Source organism: Hibiscus syriacus, unplaced genomic scaffold (assembly GCF_006381635.1).
Source record: "Hibiscus syriacus cultivar Baekdansim isolate YM2019G1 unplaced genomic scaffold, ASM638163v2 tig00015498_pilon, whole genome shotgun sequence".
Classification (NCBI taxonomy): Eukaryota; Viridiplantae; Streptophyta; class Magnoliopsida; order Malvales; family Malvaceae; genus Hibiscus; species Hibiscus syriacus.
In genome coordinates, this window is record NW_024062367.1 from 261126 (window position 1) to 285324 (window position 24199).

General features: G+C 33.0%; 1 non-coding gene and 1 pseudogene across 1 annotated transcript; both read left to right on the top strand.

Moving 5' to 3' along the window:
• Window positions 1-328: 328 nt before the first annotated feature.
• On the top strand, window positions 329-21198 carry LOC120207965 (annotated as a pseudogene).
• Window positions 21199-22788: 1590 nt separating this feature from the next.
• Window positions 22789-22861, top strand: TRNAF-GAA. Its single transcript has one exon. It is a non-coding gene; the product is annotated as a tRNA-Phe (tRNA).
• The last annotated feature ends 1338 nt before the right edge of the window (window positions 22862-24199 follow it).

Consider the following 24199-nt stretch of genomic DNA (forward strand, 5'->3'; position numbering starts at 1 on the left):
CGGTACCCCCTTGGGGGGGAATCGGTTCCCTCTGGACATACTGGAATTTTTTGCTTTGAAATGGTTCGAAATATTTTGTAAAATTATTTTGAAATTATTTTAAGATTAAAACTTAATTTTACACTTGAGTAAGGATTAAAATGACTTTTGAAAGATTTGGAGTAATATTTTGATATTCGAATAATTATATCGAATATACTTAGAAAATCTTTTTGGAAAATCTTAAAATTCATTTATCTTAATTTGTTATATCGAAATATCAAAATGTTTTCAACAATCTCCCCCTTTTTGATATAACAAAACGTTTTAGTAATTTTAAGATTTTGAAATCAAGTTTTGAAATTACTCCCCCTTACTCTAACACTTCTCCCCTTTAAAAACACAAACATTTCTCCCCCTTTTTGTTAAATCAAAAAGACCTTTAAAAGATTTTAAACAAGTTTTTGAAAAACAATTAACCAATTGATAACTAAATATAGCGTAAGCTGCTAAGATCATTATCAAGAGAAAGATTAGCCATTAGTTCCATAATCCAATATTCATAAACAATGTGAAATGACAAAAATTGGTCATAAAAACTAATATGTAAATGATGCAAACATAAACATTAAGCTCAAAATGAAAGTGAAAATCAAACCAAATATATAAGATGTAAGTTTAAATATCCAATTATCCAACAAATTCAAACACCTAAAATAAAACAATCCATGAACATCAAAATGTTTCACAATTAAAAGTTCTGAGTTCGGGACGATAACCCATTGACCCAAAGCCGAGTTTGATAAACAAATTACTAAGGAGACAACCATAAACCAAGGTTTCTATATTCTTGGAAGGAACAATGTTTATGGAAACTCACTAAAGATGATCTGTGGCAGATTAATCTTCTTTTTTGTTGGATAATATATCCACCATATATCTATGTTCCTAAGGGGGGAGAACCTACCTCCGGATGGTCTAAACACCAAGAGATCAAATAATGAAGGACTCTATCACAATGAGTTCTTAGGGTACTCTCACTATCTTTAGACTTATAGGGTGAATCCACAGTCTCTTTTTCATTAAACCTGAGTTGTCTAGTCCAAAATGGGTAGCGATTGTGTCGGAGTCAATAAAAATGAATTGTTCTAAAAGATAGGATCAAATTCCTATAGTTTTAGATCGGCGCTCGTTTTGGACACATGCCACATTGTAATAGAAAAATGCGGACTAATTGATGATAAACCAAAGGTTTGAGTTTAAAGAGTTTATCAAACTTCTAGGATTTAAGAGTAGGAAGATATTGGAAGTCCATATCTTCTATAGCTTAGATCGAAGGGATACGCTCTTCCCAGATTTTGTATGACTCAAAACAAGTATGGTACATATGGTATAGATCTTGTCCAACCCCAGGTACGTTGAAACAAGAGTTCATAATGGTCATATTTGGGTTATTTGGATTGGGTGGAGGAATAAGAGATCGATTTTGACTTGAGCTACTAGACAATGCCCTAGGTCGTTTAGGATTTGACATGGTTTAAGAATCAGAATAGAATATATAACTTGCAAATTTAAACACATGTATGAAATATAATCAAACCCAAAACTCAAATGAGTCCTCAATATTTCAAGGTTCTCTAAATCGAATCCTAAAGGGCAATGTTTTGAAAAACTATTTGGAAAATAATGTTTGAAAATCATAATACCTATAGTTTTTATGAAAACACAATTGAATCAAAAACATCAATTAAAACAACAATTTTCTATTTTTTATTTCAAAATTTAAAGATAGTTTTGAAAAATTGAGTGTTTTTGACGAAATTGGTTGTAAAATCATCATATAACCAATGCCCGATGTAATGTTCATCTTAGAACTAATCAAAACTAGTCCTAAGTTCAAAAATCAATGAAATAGAGGATTTTGAAATATTACCTTGAAAATTTGGATTTTATGAGAATGTGATGTTGTTTGCAAGGATTAGAAGTTGAAGAACGATCTAATTCCGACTTGTATTTGATGATTTGGCAAAAATGGAGATTCAGAGAGAAAGAGAGGATGAATGACGTTTAAGAATGAAGAGAGGTTTTGAGAATGAGTTTTCTGGTCATGATATATCCAGAACCTGGGGGTATCGATTCCCTCAAGGAGGGAATCAGTTCCCCTTCAAGGGGTATCAATTCCCTCTGCCCTAAAATTAAAAAATTTGTATTTTAAACACTCAAAATGCTAAATTAATCTTCTCTAGTGGTATTGGCAACTCATATATCAAAAATTAATTATGTTCAATCAATCAAATTAATCCTTAAACTACATTTGAACATAAAGTTAATTTTTCATCAAGAATCATAAACTCCCCCTAACTAATAGCAATGAATGTAATTAGAAATTACTATTATAAGCATTTTCATTTATTCTTTAAAGTGTTAAAATTATTTTAAACACTAGTGAAGATAGGTCAGTTAAACCTAATTCTCTCCTAAGTGTCCAAAAATGTTCCTTGTCTAAAGGTTTTGTAAAGATATCCGCTAATTGATGCAAAGTATCAACAAATTCTAGAACTACATCTTCCTTAGTGACATGGTCTCTAATGAAGTGATGTCTTATTTAGGGATGGCAATGGGTCGGGTCGGGTCGGGTTTTGGGCCACCCGACCCGACCCGAGAAGAAAGGGTTTTTCACCGTGACCCGACCCGACCCTACGAAATTAAGGTTTCACCCGACCCGACCCGACCGACCCGAATATATGACTTAGAAACCCGACCCGACCCGAAATAATAATAAAAAAAAATTTATTCAATGAAAACAGTGACTTAATTGAAAAAAATTATATATGGAGGGACATTATTGTAATTATCCCTAAATATACATGATAAAATTATATATATTTTCGGGTCGGGTCGGGTCGGATTTTTTTCACCCTAAACCCGACCCGACCCGAACCCGAATTTTTTTAAAACCTAATTCTCTCCTAAGTGTCCAAAAATCCTTGTCTAAAGGTTTTGTAAAGATATCCGCTAATTGATGCAAAGTATCAACAAATTCTAGAACTACATCTTCCTTAGTGACATGGTCTCTAATGAAGTGATGTCTTATTTCAATGTGCTTAGTTCTAGAGTGTTGGATGGATTTTTAGTGAGACAAATACCTAGTATTGTCACACTTGATAGGAATGGTACATACTTCAATTCCATAACAAAAAATTGTTGTTTCAATCCATAAAACTTGTCACAACAACTACCGGCTGAAATGTATCCGCTTCAGTAGTAGACAATGCAACATAATTTTGTTTCTTTGAAAACAAGAAATCAACATATTTCCAAGGAATTGGCAAGTACCAGGTGTTTTCCTATCTAATTTGTATCCTCCATAATCCGCATCAAAAAGGCATGCAAACTAAAGCTAGAGTCTCTAGGATACCAAAGTCCTAAACTATGAGTGTCCTTAAGGTATCTAAAGATTCTCTTAACAGCTAGTAAATGTGATTCCTTAGGGCATGATGAAATCTATCACATAAGCAACACTAAACATAAATCGGTCTACTTGCAGTTAGATAAAGTAAAGATCCAATCATTGACATATAATTTAACATCTACACATTTACCTCTTCATCTATGTCAAGCTTTGTTGATGACCTCATTGGAGTGTCATGAGGTTTCCCATTTTCAAGTCCAAACTTCTTGAGCATATCTTTGACGTACTTAGCTTGATTGATGAAGATGCCATCTTTTCTTTGCTTGATTTGGAGTCCCAAGAAAAATGAGAGCTCCCCCCATCATGTTCATCTCAAATTCACTTTGCATTAGCTTGGAAAATTCTTGGCAAAGAACATCATTAGTATAACCAAATATTATCATCAACATAAATTTGAACTACTAAATCTTCACCTTTATGCTTTAAAAACAATGTAGTGTCAACCTTCCCTTTTGAAAAACCTTTTCAATTAAAAAGTTTAACAATCTTTCATATCAAGCTCTAGGAGCTTGTTTTAAACCATAAAGCGATTTTGTCAATTAAGAACATGATTTGGAAATTTTGAATCTTCAAAACCTGGAGGTTGTTCTACATACACTTCTTCTTTTATAAAACCATTTAAAAATGCACTTTTAACATCCATTTGATATATTTAAATTCATGAAAACATGTAAATGTTAATACATTCTAATTGCTTTCATCTAGCTACGGGAGCGTATGTTTCATCATAGTCTATGCCCTCTTCTTGAGTATACCCTTGAGCAACAAGTCTAGCCTTGTTTCTCACTATATTACCACTCTCATCAAGTTTATTCCTAAATACTCATCTAGTACCTATAGTAGATTTATTACTAGGCCTTTCAACTAATGTCCATATTTTACTTCTCTCAAATTGATTTAACTCTTCTTGCATAGCCATAATCCAATGTTCATCATTTAATGCTTATTTAATATTCTTAGGCTCTATGCATGAGATAAATGCAACATAATTACAAATATTCTAAGAGAAGCGAGTAGTTACCCCTTTGGATGGATCACCTATAATCTCACCATCCTTGACATAGTTGTACTCTCTTGGATAAGATACTTCCCCTTCCTTCAATGGTTGGATTCTCAAGAGGATCATGAGTTCCTTATTTTTGTTTCTTTCTTTGATGGTGATTCAACGTCATGTCTAATGTCATTTGCTTTACAATACCTACATCATCATTACACAAGAATCCTTCCTCGTAATGAGATTATCATCGAAAACAACATGTATAGACTCTTCTACAACTAAAGTTCTTTTATTAAATAATCGATAAGCTTTAGAATTTAAGGAATAACCCAGAAAAATTCATCACTTTTAGCATCAAATTTGCCAAGGTTTCTTTACCGTTGTTTAAAAAAAACATTTACATCCAAAAGGATAAAAATAGCTAATGTTGGGCTTTTTATTTTTGAAAATTTCATATGGAGTTTTCTTTAAAATTGGCCTAATCATTACTCGATTTACAATAAACAAGCGGTATTTGTGGCTTTCGCCCAAAAATATTTTGGCAAATTATTTTCACAAAGCATAGTTCTAGCCATTTCTTCTAAAGTTCAATTTTTCCTCTCAACAACTTCATTTTGTTGAGGGGTTCTAGGTGCTGAAAAATTATGGCTAATACCATTAGAATTACAAAACTCATTAAATCCAAGATTTTCAAATTCAGTACCATGATCACTTCTAACACTAGTGATAGAGTAACCTTTTCGTTTTGGATTACTTTTGAAAATGTGATGAAATTTTCTAATGCTTCATCTTTAGTACTTAAGAATAGAACCCAAGTATATCTAGAATAGTCATCTACCAAAGACAAATGCATATTGTTTTCCACCCAAGCTAGTAGTCCTAGTTGGCCCAAAAAGATCTATATCGATATTGTAATTTCTCTATAGTTGATACGTCATAATGGATTTAAAAGAAATTCGCTTTTTGTTTTCTTTAGCACAAGCATCACAGGTTTATCATTATCAAATTTAAGCTTAGGCAACCCTCTTACTAAGTCTTCCTTGAATTAGCCGTTGTAAAACACTCATACTAGCATGTCCTAGTCTCCTCAGCAAACCAACAATCCTAGCAACTAGGCACAATCATATGAATCTATATGCACCATGTAAATGTTTCCTATTCTATGACCATCAAGCATAATCAAAGTAGATGCAATGTCAATCAATTTTACAAACACTTAATTTAAAAAAGACATTGTATTTTGTCAAATTCATCTAATCAGATTATGTTTAATCCATTAACATACAAAACCTTATGCAATGTTGATAATCGAGATTAAGAGCACAAGCATAAAGTTTTGAAAATGTTATGCATTAAAACTTTATAAAAAAAATATGCATATCATTAAGAAAATTTAAGGTCAAAATTTTGCAAAACCAAAGTTCTTGAAAAATCGATATCAATTGTTAAAGATATATCAATTACATTTTAAAAACAATTTTGACCAAAAATTAATATGATGAACTAGAGTTTATAAAATATTACCAAAAATTATTATGTTCATCATACAATATTTTTCAACATACATGAGACAAAACATAATCATTAGAATTATTTAACCTTTAAAACCTCATGCATGCATAAACTAAATGAGCAACCAAATAAAATAAAATAAAAACATTAAGTTTAGAGGTTACCCATTCCTTTTTCATGTGTGGCTAGAGCATATTGAATCATCATCTTCATCACATTGCTCCACACACACTACAAGAGACATTTAAGTAGATTTTGGTACCCAAATTGCTTTGGATCCTTGAACATTAGTTTCAATGCCTCTTGTTTCTTTTGGAACCCATACTTGTCTAATTTTAAATTGTTTCATTTCTTTAAAGGACAAGTATGTTCCTTATGACCATGATAATGACAATGTGAACATATTGTCATTATTGAACTAGATGAATTATTTAAAATGATATCTTTTTTCTTTTGTTAAACATTCAAGCTTAACTTTCAAATCGAAATTTATTTTTCAATACTTTCAAATTTCATTTTTGAAAGCTAAATCCTTCTTCAAGATTTCATTTTGATTTTCAAAATCCATTTTCGTTTCTAGAAGAAGTTTGTTTTTGAAAATTTCTTTTCAAAGTTTTCAGATTTTATTTTGAAAGCTCTAACTCATTTCTCAACATTTCATTTTGATTTTCCAAGTCTGTTTTAGCTTTCAAAAGATCATTTTTAGCAATAAATTTAGAAATCAATTTATGTATTGGAGTTCATGGTCTCAAACTCCAAAATAATTCATCATAAGCATCTTGTAACTCATTAAAAGATTTTGAATTTATTTGAGTTAGAAGATACCTTTGGCTCTGTGAGAGCTAATAGAGACATCACCTTTATTGGTTCTTCTTCTTCCTTGTCTCATATCTTCTCAAGCTTATCCCACATCTCCTTGGCATTTGAACAAGAAGAAAATCCTTTATATACATTAGGATCAATTGCACAACACAACATATGCGTAGCTTTTGTATTTTTGTTGAGCTTTCTTCCGTTCTTGATCACTTCACTTCTTTGCCTTTTTGTATGAGAAGAATATCCTTTCTCGATCATCATCCAAGCTTTCATATCAAATGCTTGGATAAATATCATCATAAGCTTCTTCCAACGACGATAATTTGTTCTATTGAAGTGTGGAGGCACGTCAATTGGTCTAGATTCTTCCATGGAGAATGAATCGGAAGTGGACGCCATCTTTATCGATTTAACTCTTCCTGGATCTACTCAAGAGGAGTTAAACCTTCAGATGAGTCAAGCTCTGATACCAATTGTTGAGTTAATCGATTGATGGAAAATGACCAAGAGGGGGTGAATTGGTAATTAAAATTTTGGTGGAAGCTTTTGCAGAAAATTCAAAATATTTGCACAACGATTTAGAGTGTCTCAACCAAAGTCTACATCCACTACCTTAGCTATCCACACTAAGGATTTTCAACAAATTCACTAATTTGTTCTTCTTTTGAGGACAAAGAGTAACCTTACAACTCCCTCAATAATTATACCCCAAATTCTTGAGCACACTCTTTTTCAAAGAGAAATACACAATTTGCAAACTTACAAGGAAAACCTCACAAGGTAAGATGTTTGCACAATTCTAAAACAGAAAGAACAATAAAAATAATTAAATGAGCACAAATGGTGTTCTTGAAAACAAAATGAATATTGAAAGGAAATTGGCTTGATTTGCACAAACTTGGTGTTTGATGCTTTCTCTCTTGTTTCTCTATGATTTCTTGTTGATCAAAGGCTTCAGAACTTGTTTAAATACTCCCTCAATTGATTCTGAACATTGGGGATGATTAGTGGAGTCAATGAGCCGTTTAAGTGTGAAAACCATTAATACAACAGCTTGGAGCGTGGGGGAATCGGTTCCCCCTCATAGGGAATCGGTTCCCTAAGTGTAAAATTCAAATATTTCGACCGTTGATCAGGGGAATCGGTACCCCCTTGGGGGGAATCGGTTCCCTCCGAGCATACTGAATTTCTCGGAGCCAAACCATTCAGGGGGAATCGGTACCCCTTGGGGGGGGAATCGGTTCCCTCTGGACATACTGGAATTTTAGCTTTGAAATGGTTCGAAATACTTTGTAAAATTATTTTAAGATTAAAACTTAATTTTACACTTGAGTAAGGATTAAAAATGACTTTTGAAAGATTTGGAGTAATTTTGATATTCGAATAATTATATCGAATATACTTAGAAAATCTTTTTGGAAAATCTTAAAATTCATTTATCTTAATTTGTTATATATCAAAATGTTTTCAACATGAAGCATAGAGATTGGCTAACGATGTGGGAGAACCGACATCGAGTATATTAGAAACTGATATTGTTGTTTCATATGACTATATTGAATGGTTCAGCGCAAACGGGAAATCATTCTTACTTTCATAATGAGCTGAAAGGGAAATTTATCATCGCCAATAAAGACGTCTAACGTCACAACAATCATATCATCCCCCGCTCATGGACAAAGAGCATGCACATTCGGGTCACCCTCAGCTATACCACCAGAACCATCACAACAACAACCATCAACACCTATTTACATCTTTAACCAGCCTGTTTTAGCCACATCCCCACTTTTAGATGCCACAACAGCTGATTCTGATTCCATATCCCCGATTCAGATGCCATACCCGCCTATTCAGATGCCTCCACTGCGTGGCTACGTACAGAGCCCGCAGGGTTTTATGACACCCCTTGACGAATATTATATGGCTATGCCTATGGATCCAACATTTACTTCACAGTATGGATCGCAGACATTGATGTCTGGTTTTTGCAGTTCTCAACGAGTGGTGGGATGGTAGTAATTCTCCTCCAGGGTCCTTATTCTACAAAGGTCATGCATCGTCATCCATGCCTTATCGAGAAAAATGTAGATGAGAATGATGATGACGATGACGATCACGATGATTATGAGAGTGAAGAGGAAAAATAATCTTCTAAAAAAAAAACCTCATCGAAGTAGACAATCTCTACCATATGAAACACATTCAATGAGGTATCGATAAATATTGATTATATTTTCATTTCTTGTAATATTTTCATTTATCGATTTTTAGGTTTCCATCAAATGACATGAATTATGTGTTTACCTCTTATTTGGTTTCTTTATTAGGTTTTTACATTAAGTTTTAGCCATATTTTTTGTCTTTATATTAAATAAGTTTTTTATTATGTGTGTCTACGTTAAGGAACTAAAAGAAATATATCGATATAAGAAATGGATATCTTGTAAAATAAATAAGCTCAAATCACATTAATTGGTACTAAAGAAAATAAAATAACGTAAATTGAAACATTAGAAAATAGAATACCATGAGTATTGGCCATCAATTACGTGATAAAGAGATGTGCAACTTTCCTATTGTGGCCTAGGTTTTTGCAATGCCTACATCTTGTGTTATTTTGACGTCTCACGAATATCCATATCACAATGAATTCGAGTGGATTTTGGACAACCAGGCTCCCTTAATAAGTCTGGATCTAGTATAATTGGAAGCCAAGTTGAACCTCATTTGGGTCTTTTTCATTACATATGGGGGAAACTCATATTCATATACCTTGAATACTTCTGAAAGTTTGTATACGAGATCCACATAACGCTTATAGTCTTGATGAGATTGTGAGCAAACTGCTGTGATATGAGAGCATGGATACTTCAGAGCTTGAAAAAACTCACAGTCACACCACCTCTCTCGTAGATTAACTTTGAAAGAGTTATATTCAATCCCTTGAAGAGGTCATGGCATTTCTGTGACACGAAATAATTCCTGAGTGCGAAAAAAGCTTATCACCGACATTCTATTTAATGCTGCAACTTTTGCTATAGATCTACTACTATTCTTGGGTGATAAACATGACCATTTTGCATCCAAGTAAGAGTTTAATCTTGAGCTTCGAAAAAAAGCTGACCCAAATGAAATACATCGTTTTGGCCAAAACAATTACTGGTAAATGATGCGCCGCCCCTTTTAAGGTTGAATTGATAGCCTCAGCCAAGTTTGTTGTCATACGTCCATATTGATATCCACCATCGTATGCATTTGTTCATTTTTCTTTGTTGATTTCGTTGATGTAATTGTATCCATGCTCATTTTTCTTTGCAATTCTTGAAACATAGCCTCGAACCTTTTAGGTAAGAGTTCATAACCTAAGCTTATATGTAGCAGTTAGTGTTATATAATAATAAGATGAAAATGATCAGAAACAAAATTGGAAAAATAACATACACATACGTATAATTAATTGGCGTTCATAATTCTTCTTATATTTTTCGTGTAGTTTGCAGCAATATGCAAGATAAAGAGTCAATGTTTGACATGTGGGGGTTTCACATTTGATCCAAAGAGTTCATTGCTACTTTGATCCCAACTCTCGGTCTGAAATGACACAAATATGTTCCCTCGTGACAACATTAATCATAGATTTCTTAGGAAAAAAACCCAAGACTCGGTATCTTCTCCTTCAACAAGGGCAAAAGCAATGGGAAGAATGCGATTACCATCTTGGACAACTACCAATAATAAAACTTGATTGTATTTTTCATACAAGAATGTACCATCAATTTGGACTACGGGTTTGCAGTATTTCACAACATTAATGCATTGTGGGTAAGTCCAAAAAATGATAAATTGATATCGATCTCGAAGCACTCGATCATTTTCGTAGGCATGACGAGTTTCGAACTAACTACTGTAATAGGATTCAGTCGTTGCAACAATTAAACCACTGGGTAGTTCATTGTAAGATGCATCCCACTCACCATGTAGTTTTATAATGACATTCTGTCTTGCCTTCCATGATTTTTTGTAGGAGACGGTGTACCTATATGAGATTGTATTACAGAAACCAACACTGCAATAGTTATGTGAGAGCTTGCTTTGACCATGGGCATGATGGCTTGGCAAATCACGTTAGAGTGTAAGTCTCGATGGTCCTGGTTGATCCCTCGTGCACAACAAGTATGAATATCTGTATTTTGTTAATTCATATATTGTTCTTTATCTTCCTCTTTAAAACACGAACCATCTAGTTATAGCCATTATCATGTTCGACACAATAACATATATACTTTTTGGTGGTAGATCGATCAACTCTAGAGTAAACTGAATTATGAATATAGTATTTTTTATTGCCATAATTGCTTCATCTTTAGATTTGAACTCCATTTCACTATATAAATCACCATCGTTGACTGATAAATGTCTCTCATAATCTCCAACATTAGGCATATCCATAAATTATGGTCCGTACATCGTGTTATAGTTAATTTTATATATGTGTGCTGGAGGTTCGTATTGAAACGTATTTATGAAAACTTCATTTGCATCATCATTCGAGTCCATGTTAAATTATGGTAATTCGGGTTCAATGAATAATCCAGTCTCAGCACTATCCACTATTGGATCACGAAGAGGTTCTTCTGGTGGAGATGAGGGTCTTATGTGATTCTGATGTTTAGGTCAAACAAGTTCATAGATGAATGCCTTATTCTAGAACTTTAAGGGATTTTACCATATGAGAGTGTTGTGTCGAATGTATCTCCATATTAAGGTCAAAGAAGCTGACAAATGAATGTCTCCCCTGGAACTGAAAGGCATCTCAGTATTGAGGTCAAAGAAGTTGGCAGATGAATAACTCCCTATTGAACTTGATGAAATTATACCAAGAGGTGGATTTGCCATTAATAATGTGAAATCATTATAGATTGTTTGAGTTGGATAGTCAACTTAATGAACTGGTTGAGGCAACATATAGTGGGAGAATAATGACATATCACAAACTGCATGAACGTCAACAAATGTGGCATACATTTATGTAATAGAGTCTGAATTTTGATTGGAAGTATCAATCATCATAACAACATCTTCATCCGTGGGGAGGTCGAATGTTGTAAATGTTAAAGGAAAAATTTCAGTCAAAAATCTATACTAAAGTTTAGACAATCTTGTAATATTTCCAACACGGGCCTTCTTGATATTTTTGTTACTAATTCCTCAATAGTGATGTTTCTCTTGAAGGTAATAAGGATATAATTATCTGATCGAAAAATAACCCGAATTCATCTTCCAAATTTCTTCATCATAATAAACAACAACTGAAATAAAAGCCATTTTGAGAATTTGAAAGTTTGAGAGTTTGATAGTTTCAAGTTATGGAGTTCAGAATTTAGAGATTGTAAGTCAAGGAACTATTCTCGTCAATTATGTTTGATGGGATGAGACACTGTTCCATGGCAAAGACTCTGAAAAAAAGGGAAATCGCTTCCCCTTGAACGAGTCTCTCAGACAATTATGTTAAATGAGATTTTATATGTCGACAGTTGGGGAATTGTTCCCATCAACGCTATATATTTGATAGGATGAGACACTATGGCATGACAACTCTGAAAAAGGGAAAACGCTTCCTCTACAACAAGCCGTCATTTTTTATCTGATTTTCTACATTTTTCAGTCAATAATTGAAGTAGGGGTCTTATATAGGGGAGAAGAGGGAAATGGGTGGAGCACAGTAGAAGGGAAAGGCGTGCCCCAAGGGATGCGCCTTCCAACCCGGGTAAAACGTGCCCCACCAAACACTCATTCCAGTGTGGTGTGTTGATTGGGCATAGGCGCATCCCACCAAACGTGCATTAAGGCTGACGGGGTATAGACGCATCCCACCAAACGCGCCTTAGGGCTGAAGGGTGTTAGATCGAGCATATTTGGTCAAAAGGTGTTAAAGCGGGGTTTATTTAATATTAGAGTGATTTGGGTAAAAACGCCATAATGCAAAGCTTAACATAACAATAACACATAAGAAGTTAAAAATATCAAGTGATACAAGCATCTTTTAAAAACATTATAATAAATAGATTTAATATAAAAATAAGTGTTCAAACTATACATCAAAAAACGTTTTAATGCCTAAAGATTTTTCGTTAAAAATAAGTGTCTAATGTTTCCAATGTTCATTTTTAGGTGTCTGTATGTTAACTATCGTTAAAAATTCCGTTAAATGACATGTGTCATGTTCTGGTAATTTTGATAATTTATATAAAAAACTAAAAACTAAAATTTTTTTATTAAAAAAAACCAACAACATCCCTAGTGCTCCCTCCCCTTTCCCCTTCTCCCTTTCATAGCCGTCGACCGACCAACAGTGGTCATCACCGCCACTATCATAAGAATCGGTGTTTACCCCTAATTGAACCCCCGTTAACCTTTCATCGTAATATGACACTGTTTGTTATGGAAAATTGTTCAAAAGTTCGATAGATATTATCATCGTTCTTTGTCGATTCCAATGCCCATAAGCCACACTGCCACCACCTTTCGAACCACCGTGCAATTCCGATCAAAATCCAACCATTCAATGATGACGATGATGACCGATGATGGTCGACAATCATTTGGGTTAGGAAATTGAAATTGGGAATTAAAGATTTGGATTTTGAAGATTTTAGATTTAGGGATTTTGGGTGACGGTAAAAACGATGTTTATCAATAGGTGGGTGGTGATGGGTGGATGATCGTTCGGTGATGACAATAGTGGTTGGAGATGACCGACAACAATTGGTAATGGGGGTTGAAATGAGAGATTTTAGATTTTAGGTTTTTTTAATAATTTTAGTAAAGAATTGGGGTTTTTATAAGTAAATTAATTTTTTTTATCTTTAATTAAAAATATATTTTTATTATTAAAACATTAAAAAATGATAATTACCTAAAAGTATAGCCAAAAAAACGTTTGATACCTATTTTTAACAAAAAAAATTCTTTAGGCACTAAAACGTTTTTCAAAACATAATTTAGGTAATTCTTTTTGTATTAAGCCTAACAAATATTCTATGCAAACAAATAATTTTTTTTAACACTCTATATAAGATAATTTTTTTCAGCATTATATTAAGGTGCTTTGGCAGTTTTAATTTCATTTTTTCTATTTGGCAGTGATATGAAAATATATCTAATTTTTATTTCAAACATTCATTAATAATTAAAGTTAAATAAATTACATGACATTTAAAAAATGATAATTAATTTATATAAATTTGAAATCAAATGAGATCATTGTAAATTTTGAACATTAATTGAGTTATTAAATAATATGTTTTTTAAAAAAAGTTTAATGAAAAAAATAAGTATGTAAATTATTCATTTCTTTATTTTATATGTTTAAGTTTTTTAATCTGAAGCAGTGTTTTTTTTAAATAAGGACATTAGTAATATTTAGTATCATTAACCAAAGCACGCATCAGAAACAACTTGTCTGTAATACATAAAGAATAATCATGCATAAAATAAAGAGGAGCAGTTAAGGATACGACAATGGAAGCAAGAGCTTGAGCCGCTGAGTTCGTAGAACGACGAATGACACCAATCCGAATATGAGAATGAGCACGTAGAATTTGACGGGCTTCATCAAGATGAAAAGCAGCCACATAGAGATCTTTAGAAGTAGAAAGAATATGCCCTACCACATTTGTCGCATCACTCTCCAGAAAAATAACAGTAGGAGATAATCAGCCGCCATACGTAGCCCCTGAGTGAGAGCTTACACCAAAACCAGCGTCGGATCTCGAAAACCATGAAGTGGAATCGCATGCTCGACAAGGATCACGCCGTTGCTATCTCGTGCAATGATTCCTACAGAGGTTGATGCAATATCTATACGAACAACTCCATCGATGTTTCTTTTAATCTCACCAGATGAAGGTTTCCACCAATGATCAAGCACCATATATAGTTGTCTGCGATGGATAAAATCCAACATTAGCAGCCATGTAAGAGTTCTGCAATGCAGTACTAGATAGAATCAGCTGCCAACCTGGTATTCGTTTATGCTAAAAACTAAAAACATTCCTGCGATGCCAAATTGAATAAAGGACAAGCAAGGTGCTGAACGCTGACAGATCTAGTACAGTCCGGACAAGTTGAAGTCATTCTCCGCAAGGATGACGAACACCAAACAAAGTGGGATCAGAGAATCCAGCCGAGATCAAGACTAGATGTGCTTCGAGGCAATCTCGAATAGCATGCAGTATCGTAAACTACAAAGAGAGAAGGTTTCATCCGCTAATCCAACATGTTGAAGACGAGCACCAATCGGAAGTGCTTCATGAGCCAAACGCCATGCAAATATACGAACCTTTGGCAAAGTTGGAAGGCGACTTAGTTGAAGCCATAGCGAAGAAGGCGATGGTACTTGTGTATTCGGCCGCATAAGAAAATGATATATAGACCTGACATTATAAACACCCGTCTAAAGTAGTGTTTAATGTTTTTAATGTTACCATTTTATGTTTTTGATCAATCATAATTATAAAAAAGTATGATAATCATTAAAAAAAACGACATGTGTTGTTTTATATATATATTTTTTTTAAAAAGTTATTTTTTTCTAAAATCCTAAAAAAATCAATTCAAATCCTTTATATATCATTGTCGATCGCCATCAATACCACACAATCAGCAAAATCATTTTGCTTATGCGTCCAATACTTCTGTCTTCACCATCAAGGACAATGATGATGGAATCAGGTGTGCGATGATTCCTTCCACTATACACTGAAGATACAATGAAATCCAGTTCGATGACCAAGACAACAAAGATGACGATCGATGATGGTAAAAAAGTTTGAAATTAGAGATTTTAGAGTTTTATTTTTTAAAATTCAAAGAAATTTGAGTTTTTAATATTTTTTTTAAAATTTATAAACTTGACACATATTCGGGGATAAAAATATGCTTCGTCTCGAGCCATTACCCCTTAAAAGTTTTTATAATTAAAAATATATAGGGAAAATACCTACTTAAATCTTCACATTTTAATTTATTTTGATATTATCATTTCTTTTCTTTTTTTTTGATAAATTTTAAATCTAATTTTAATCCTACATTGAGGGAGGTAAAATGAGGACTAAGAGAAAGAAATGGAGTAATTATAGTGAATTTACAACTCATAACTTAACGGAATATGAATGAATAAAGATGAGCATTTTGGTCAACCGATCAAATGTGTTTGCTTTATCATTTCTATTGTTAATTACATTTTATCCCCTTAAATTAATTTTACGACTCTATCTCTACACGTGTTACATTTTAAGTGATTGACGGTTTTCTAACCTTTGTGATGAATAAAAGTTTTTTAACATTTCGAATTGAATAAAATTTTACTCACCTTTAAAAACAAATTAAATACCTAAAATGAGAGGTAACATTCAAAATATCATACAGCTATCTTGAGCCAAAAAAAATTGGAGTTTTGCATAAAATTGGCCCACCAGAGAAAGTTGTAAGAAGCGATAATGCCAAAGCGGAGCTTTGACCGAGAGCCGTTTCGAGACAAATAAAAGTTCAGTCTTGAGTCTTAAGCGTTCATAGATCTAAGACCCGCCCGAGTTACAAACACCACGACTCGGACAAGTGCCGCCCCCTCTCTGGCATTGCTCGTTGGACATTCAAATCGTGAGAGAAACTTCCTTTTCTTTTCATTTGGTTTCTCTTCCTTTCCCTTTTGAAGTCGAATAAACCGAACAACCTTAGTATATACCGTTTTTTAATTTCTTTAATTTTTTATCTTTCTCTTTCCTCGTCTTTAATCAATACTGCATAACAATCTTCTCCCAAACCACAATTCTTTATTGTTTGTTTTATCTTGGATCATAATTTGTTTTTTTTTAGAAAAAAGAAGGTTGATCCGATGAGTTCCAATAATCCATCATCCAGCGCTGGAGGTGTTGGATCCGCCGATTCTGCTGCTCCTAGGAGAAACTCCAAGCGACCCAAATGTAATCTCCATTCTATTCTATTATGTGCTTTGTAGTTTGACTTTGTTACTCGTTTGTAGCTTTGATTCAATTTATTATCTAGTTTTAATTTTTGATTTTTTTTCTTATTTCTTATTCTTGTGTTTTGCACTAATTTTGATGCTTGATCGGGTTTTTTGTTGCTATTTTCGTGTTATAATTTGTTACAAAGTTACAATTGTAATTAGGGCTTATAGGATGTACTGGAATTATTAGTCAAATTTAAACGTTCATCCTTTGTACTTATGGTTTTAGATATTAGAACCGTAGATTGATTTTTCTTTTCAAGTCATTTGTTTTCTTAACTATTGATTGCAATACTAAGTTAATACTCCCTTTTTTCTTTTTGGTTTCATCTCAGACTCTAAGTTTACTCAGCAGGAGCTTCCAGCTTGCAAGCCAATTCTAACCCACGATGGGTGAGTTTTTAGGGTTTTAATGTTTTTGAGTCCATAAACAATGGTTGTGTCGCAATTGGACGACGTTCTAGGAAAACTGTTTTTGCTAAATATGGTTTTTCTGTTATGCAGGTCATATCAGCCTTTATGCTTGTTAGCATTGTCTTCATTCCTATTGGAGTGGTTTCTCTGTTCGCTTCTCGAGATGTATGATTATAAGGAATCTGGCATTTTTGGTTTTGTCTTCCTTTCTTGTATTAGTTAAACATCAACTTTTTTTTATCAGGTTGTCGAAATCATTGATCAATATGAAACTGAATGTGTGCCTCAAAACTTCAGAAATGATAAGGTCTCATTCATACAGAGTAATGCAAACAAAACATGCACCAGAAGATTGACAGTAAGTTTCTTATATAGCCCCTCTCAACGGAACATTGAGTAATGGATGTATGCTATAGACAAGGAAGCACATACGAAAGTCGACTGTTTTGCTTATGTCCTTTATGCCATGTATAAAGAAATTAAATTCCAATAAGATGCTTTATTCCAAGTCCAACCATGGTCTTCAATGTCTGATATTAGGATATCACTAATAATAACCAACTCCTGCAGTTAAATGAAAAATAAATTTGTCTTATCATTCTTTTGTTACTTTTACAAGGTTACTAAGCTCATGAAGAAGCCTATCTACGTCTACTACCAACTTGACAATTTCTACCAGAATCATCGGAGGTATATCTTTTCCACTTTTTCTACAAGTTTTGCACTCCATTAACTGCTCTATTGCATGCTGGCCAAACATTAAAATGATGTTGAGGATATCCTTTTTTTTCCATTAGCAGGCGTCATGCAATATATTTGAACTACTTATGGGACGGATGATGTTTGTCAAAATGTATTAACAATAAAATACTCAATGAATAAGCCACCTTCTTCAGATTTTATCTATCAGTTTGAAAATTTGAGATCTCTGAAGGAATGGTGCTATCTAGGAGTTATGTAGTAATGGTAGTGGTTAGATCTTTGAAATTTTAGCCTTGATGGATTCTTTTATTGGTTTGAGATGTTGCCATTGGGGCACTAAAATATTTGTATTTGGACTTTGAACTATTCTGATGCTCGTTTCTAGGCTTTTGAATTTTGTTGTGTTTTTTATTTCTCCTTTTCATTGATTTGATGACAATCCATTTTCTTCAACCCGTATTTATTGTATTTATTTGGATTCATTTCAAGCTCATGCTCCCTTTTCCTTATCCCTTTTTGGAATTGCATTTATTTATGATGATTCTTTGGCATAAAGTTTGGAGATGGCTTTTTGTAATTCAGGTACGTGAAGAGCCGAAGTGATTCACAGTTGAAAGACAATAGCGGTTGGGATGAAGTTAGTTCTTGTAAGCCTGAAGATATGTCTAATGGCCAGCCGATTGTACCCTGTGGTCTTATAGCTTGGAGTTTATTTAATGATACATATAATTTCTCCCTCAACAACCAGCAGTTGGCAGTGAACAAGAAGGGTATCTCCTGGAAGAGTGATAGGGACCGTAAATTTGGTAGAAATGTATTTCCTAGAAATTTTCAAAATGGAACTCTTATTGGTGGTAAAAGTCTTGATCCAACTGTCCCGGTAAGCTTTCATCTTTGCATCTGTTATTATTTAGCTGTACTGTTTTATTCTCTGCTCATATTGTTTCAGCTAGTGATTTAGAATGAAAATTTAAAAAAAAATACAAAATCTCAGAATAAGCACTGAGGAAATACCTATGGACTCTTAATTGTCAAATCCCAGAACTCAAGTCTCAGTTTTCGTAAACAAAAAAAATGCACATGCGTATGCAAAAAGAATTACATCAAAGGAGCATTTGTTTTATCTTTTGAGATTCCTTTCTACCTGCATTGAACTGCTGGCAAACATAAGCCTGTTTGATTTGTACAACAGTTAAGTAAGCAAGAAGATCTCATTGTTTGGATGCGAACTGCTGCCCTGCCAACTTTTAGAAAATTGTATGGGAAGATAGAATGGGACCTCCAACCAAATGAAGTCATACATGTGACATTGGAGAACAACTACAACACATATAGTTTCAGTGGCAAGAAAAAACTTGTGCTTTCAACTACTAGCTGGCTTGGTGGGAAAAACGACTTCCTTGGCATTGCTTATCTCACAGTTGGTGGACTGTGCTTCTTTTTGGCTTTGTCATTCACTGTAGTCTACCTGGTCAAGCCAAGGTAATTTCTTTGATCATATTCATGCTAAACAAACTCAAACAAGGCATCTAGATTTAGCTTTCACGTTTGGAAGGTTGCTGTTATCTTTACCTAATTTTCATGGCTGATGCTGTTAAAATAACATGTTAGTGATACAAAATAAGATAGGATGATTAGGTATTTGAAAGCTAGCATCCTCTCGTGATTTTTCTGGTCGGTATTTTCTCTAAATATTAGGAAAGTCTTCCACGCTTAAATTTGATTTTGGCTTCTTTACCTTTTCCCCGTCTTTTAAACTGCATTTTCGAGTCTACCTCCCCCTCTTTTTTTCAAGAACTTGATTTTCTCCTTTTTCTTCTGTCATGGAATACCTGAATGGTTAGAGATACATAAATGGAAATTCTATTGTAGGAAATTATGTGGTTTATTTGAGGAGGTGCCTTGATCCTCCCGTGCCGCTGCCTGAACTGAATGTATAATTGGTTGATCCGGGAACATATAATGAATCTAGTTTTTTTAACTTTCATGGAGAAAGGGGACTCATATGTTATTTAGATTTGGGTTTGTCCAGTTCTTTTTATAAGAATTTCATGGAGAAATGTGAATATATAAATGTTATCAAAATTCACCATATCATCAACTGAAACTAAACCATAAAATCATGGGGCTAAAACAAGCTTTGACCAGTGTTGAGTTGTGATGATAATGATTGTGATGGAAACTTTGAGAAACTGGCGGGTATGTTGCTTTGACATTTTATTTTCTTGAAGTATCCGTGTTTACATTTTGCTACTCTGGAGTGTCGAGGTGGACTAAGTTCTGCTTTATTCATGGGGAGAACAAAAAGTGGAGAAAGATGCAGGTCTGAGTAAACGTAGAATGCACCTTCGGGGGTGTTGAGCAGGGTTTACAATTGGACTTTATTAATAGGGAGAATGAAAAGGGAGGAAACTGCAAGTCCGGGTAATATAGAAGGCACCTCTTTGGGGGGTCTAGCAGGGGTTAGCTCGAGGTTACACGTGGGGTTTATTAATAGGGAGAATGGAAACGAGAAAACCGCAAGTCTCACATAGAATGCACCTCTTGGCTGTCTAGGAGGGGTTGCACTTGGGCTTTATTAATCAGGAGAACAGAAGTGGAGAAAGATGGAAGTTTGTTCTTCTAATGGTTAGGTTTCATGCTCATTTAAATCGTGTATTCCTGTGTAGTCTACAGAAGAGCCTTTTGACTTATCTGAGACGTTTTTTTTCATTTTAAAGATAAATTGCTGGAAATAGGACTGTAGTATAGTGAAAACAAATGATACATACATATGTTTTGAGATTTATTTATTTTCGTACAAACGTCGGACGACAGTATCACACATTTTTTATTTATATTTAGCACGGATACATGGCCTGACAACCTTTCAAATATATGACTTTGTTTTTCTAAAAACAAATGAATTGTATATGTGTTGAATGGATGCTCGTGCCCAAGTCTGGGTATCAAAACATAATATTGGGTTGTTGTAACTGATGAAACATCCGTGTTACCATTGCAGGCGACTTGGAGATCCATCATATTTGTCATGGAACAGAAATCCAGGAGGACATTAAGCAGTGCAACAACCTGGAACCTCTCATCACCAGTGGCTACCATTGGGTTGAGCGGTTGATGTATTAAAATGGCCTATATATATATAATATTTGTGTTTGCTTGATACTTGGTGTATTTTGAGCCCTAGGGACAATCCCAGAATTTATGTAAAATTTCAGCAACACCTCTGTTCAAAGATCTTTAATCTTTGCAACTATTGTGTGCCATGTTTGGTTCTTGTTTTTTAATGTGAATGGAAAGTATGTTTAAGCTTAAAAAATTGGTCAATGACCAAACTGTCGAAGCCATGAAGATGTTTTATGCAAATATCTACATTTTGTTTTACGATAAACTTAAATCATCAAATAAATAATATTGAAAATTGTCTAATGATAAAATGATTCTTGTTATAATGATGATGTTAAATTAAAATTTTTAGGGATTTGTTTTTGTAAATCTGGGTTGAAAATAAAATAATATATGTTCAAAAATTCTTTGAATTATGGGCAATTTCATCCCTACTTTTAGCAAAGACCTTGGTACCACCTTGACGCTTACCTTTGAATTATGGGCAACTTCATCTTTGCTTTTAGCAAAGACCTTGGTACCACTTCGACGCTTATCGCTGAATTATGGGATATTAGCGAGTGCTTTAATTTGACCTTGTTTATCAGTTTTGATAGAATTACAGTTCAAATAAATAGCAACGAAGCCTCTCATCTTCTTTCAAATACGTCTTTGGAGAGTTCTTCCCCTCAAATTCATTTGATTTCGGATCTTCTTAGTAACACGTGGAGTGTACACTTCACCTTGGTAAAAAGGAGAAGCTAACAGCGCGGCTAGTTTCATGGCGAAGCTTGTAACTTGGACTGATGATTCGTTGGTTTCCTTTATCTCTCCGTCGGATGACCTAGATCTCATTCTTCATAAAGATATTCATGGTCCTTCCTACCATAGGGTCATATGATCTTGTAACATCTTTATCTTTATTTCATAAAAAATACTTTTTTTAATATTTACACTCATACATATATGAAACTCAAAATCTTACAAGATAATAGTAATCTTTTAACCGTTGAAGTTTTTTGGATCGTGTAACTTAAAAAAAAAAATTGGTGAGAATAATTATGAATATGTAAATTAAGAAATATTAACAACTATAATAAGATTAATAAGATTAAGTTAATATATTGAGATAATAAGATTAATTAAATATTATCCCATGGATAGAGGTCCTAAGTGCTTATTAAATCGTATATTAAAACATATTTTTCAAAGTTAAATTGGGACGTGTTTCACTGTTTAAAAAAATAATATTTTTAATTATTTGATTTTTAAAATGTAACCATCAATCTAAAATAAAATTTATTTCTTAATTTTTTTTAATAAAAGGATTATAGATAATGATTGATTTGTCTCTTAAAATAAAATAAATAATGATTTATTCGCGATCATGAAAGACAATGGATCGGGGATTATATTTAAATTTATTTTTAAGAATATAATATGACTAGTCATTAGATCTAACATTTATTAATATATAAATTCTTGATTAAACAAATAGCATACTATATTTATTAAAGCATGATTGTAGAAAATTCCTTTTGATTTACTAAGTTTAATTTTTTTGCAAACTAACTGTAAAGGGTAAACCAAGTTTTTAATAAAAATAAAAATAATTAATATTTACATTAACTTTTTTATGCTCGTGGTGTTTTTCCACTTATATTTAAATAATATTTTTATTCAAAACGTTGAATACCAATTACGGAACCTAAAATAATACTATTTTTAGATAATATAAATAAAATATATATTTCAGCATCTGCGGGGATAGCTCAGTTGGGAGAGCGTCAGACTGAAGATCTGAAGGTCGCGTGTTCGATCCACGCTCACCGCATTATGTTTTGTTTTCGCTTTTGAAAAGTTATACTTGATACAGATTCCATTGGGCCTGACCTAAAAGCTGACCCAAATATCATATGGTCCATAACTTTGTTATAATACTCGGAAAATATATTAACAATAAATACAAGTTTTTATATATAATATTTCCTTTTTTAAAAAATATTTTATTTTATTAAATTAGTATAAAAATATTATATTTTATTTTATCGTTCTAAGTTTTCTCATATTTAAAAATTTCATCTTGAGCATCTAATTAATATATAAGTTTATTAGTAGGCCTATAAATGAACCGAACGAACATAAACGAGGGTATGTTCATGTCGTTCGTTTAACTTTAACTGAACAAACACGAACATAATTTTTTTTGTTTGTGTTCGTTCGTTAAGGAATGTAGCTTGTTCTTGTTAAATTAGCTTACCCTATTCCCATATGTCATGGGGTAAGAGGGAGGTAGGGTAGTAGGCTGCCCCCAACGTCATGTTGAGAACAACTTCCGTAAAAGACATCCGTTATGAATTGCCCTCAATGAAACTCGATCCCACGACCACAAGATTAAAAGCTTTGTTTTTGTTCATTCATTTAAATGATAAACGAACACAAATGAACGAACATAAATGAATGAGTCTAAACGAACAAAATAAATGAACATAAATGAACACAATAAATGAATGAAAAAGAACATGTACAAACATAACAAATGAACATAATCGAACACAATAAATGAACGTAAACGAACGTAAACAACAAACAACAAGAACCACATAAAATTCATTATTCATTAATATAACATACAACTTCATAGTTAAAATTATTTGGGTTTTAAATGGATATGATTTAAATTTTCTTTACTTGATTTGAGTTTAAAATTATTTGGGTTTTAAAATATTAATGATTGGATCTTAATATTTTAAATGAGTATGAAGATTGAGCTGAATATAAACTAACGAACATAAACAAACATAAATGAACGAAATATAAACGAACGGATTATCGAACGTTCACGAATGTAAATGAACGAATGAGACATTTGTTCGTGTTCGTTCATTTAATTAAATGAACATAAAATCTTGTTCATGTTCATTCATTTAATAAATAAATAAATATAAATGAATTTTCCGTCGAACGATTCACTGAACGTTCGATTCGTTTACATACCTATTTATTAGTTGATTTTAAATTTATATCATATCAATTCATTTTATAATTATTTCAACCGAATTACTATATCAAAGTTATGTAAAAAAAAAAAAAAAAGTAATCGTGTTTATGTCAATTATATAATACGTGTTTATTGTGTTTTCGATATTATATGACATATTTTGATTAATTA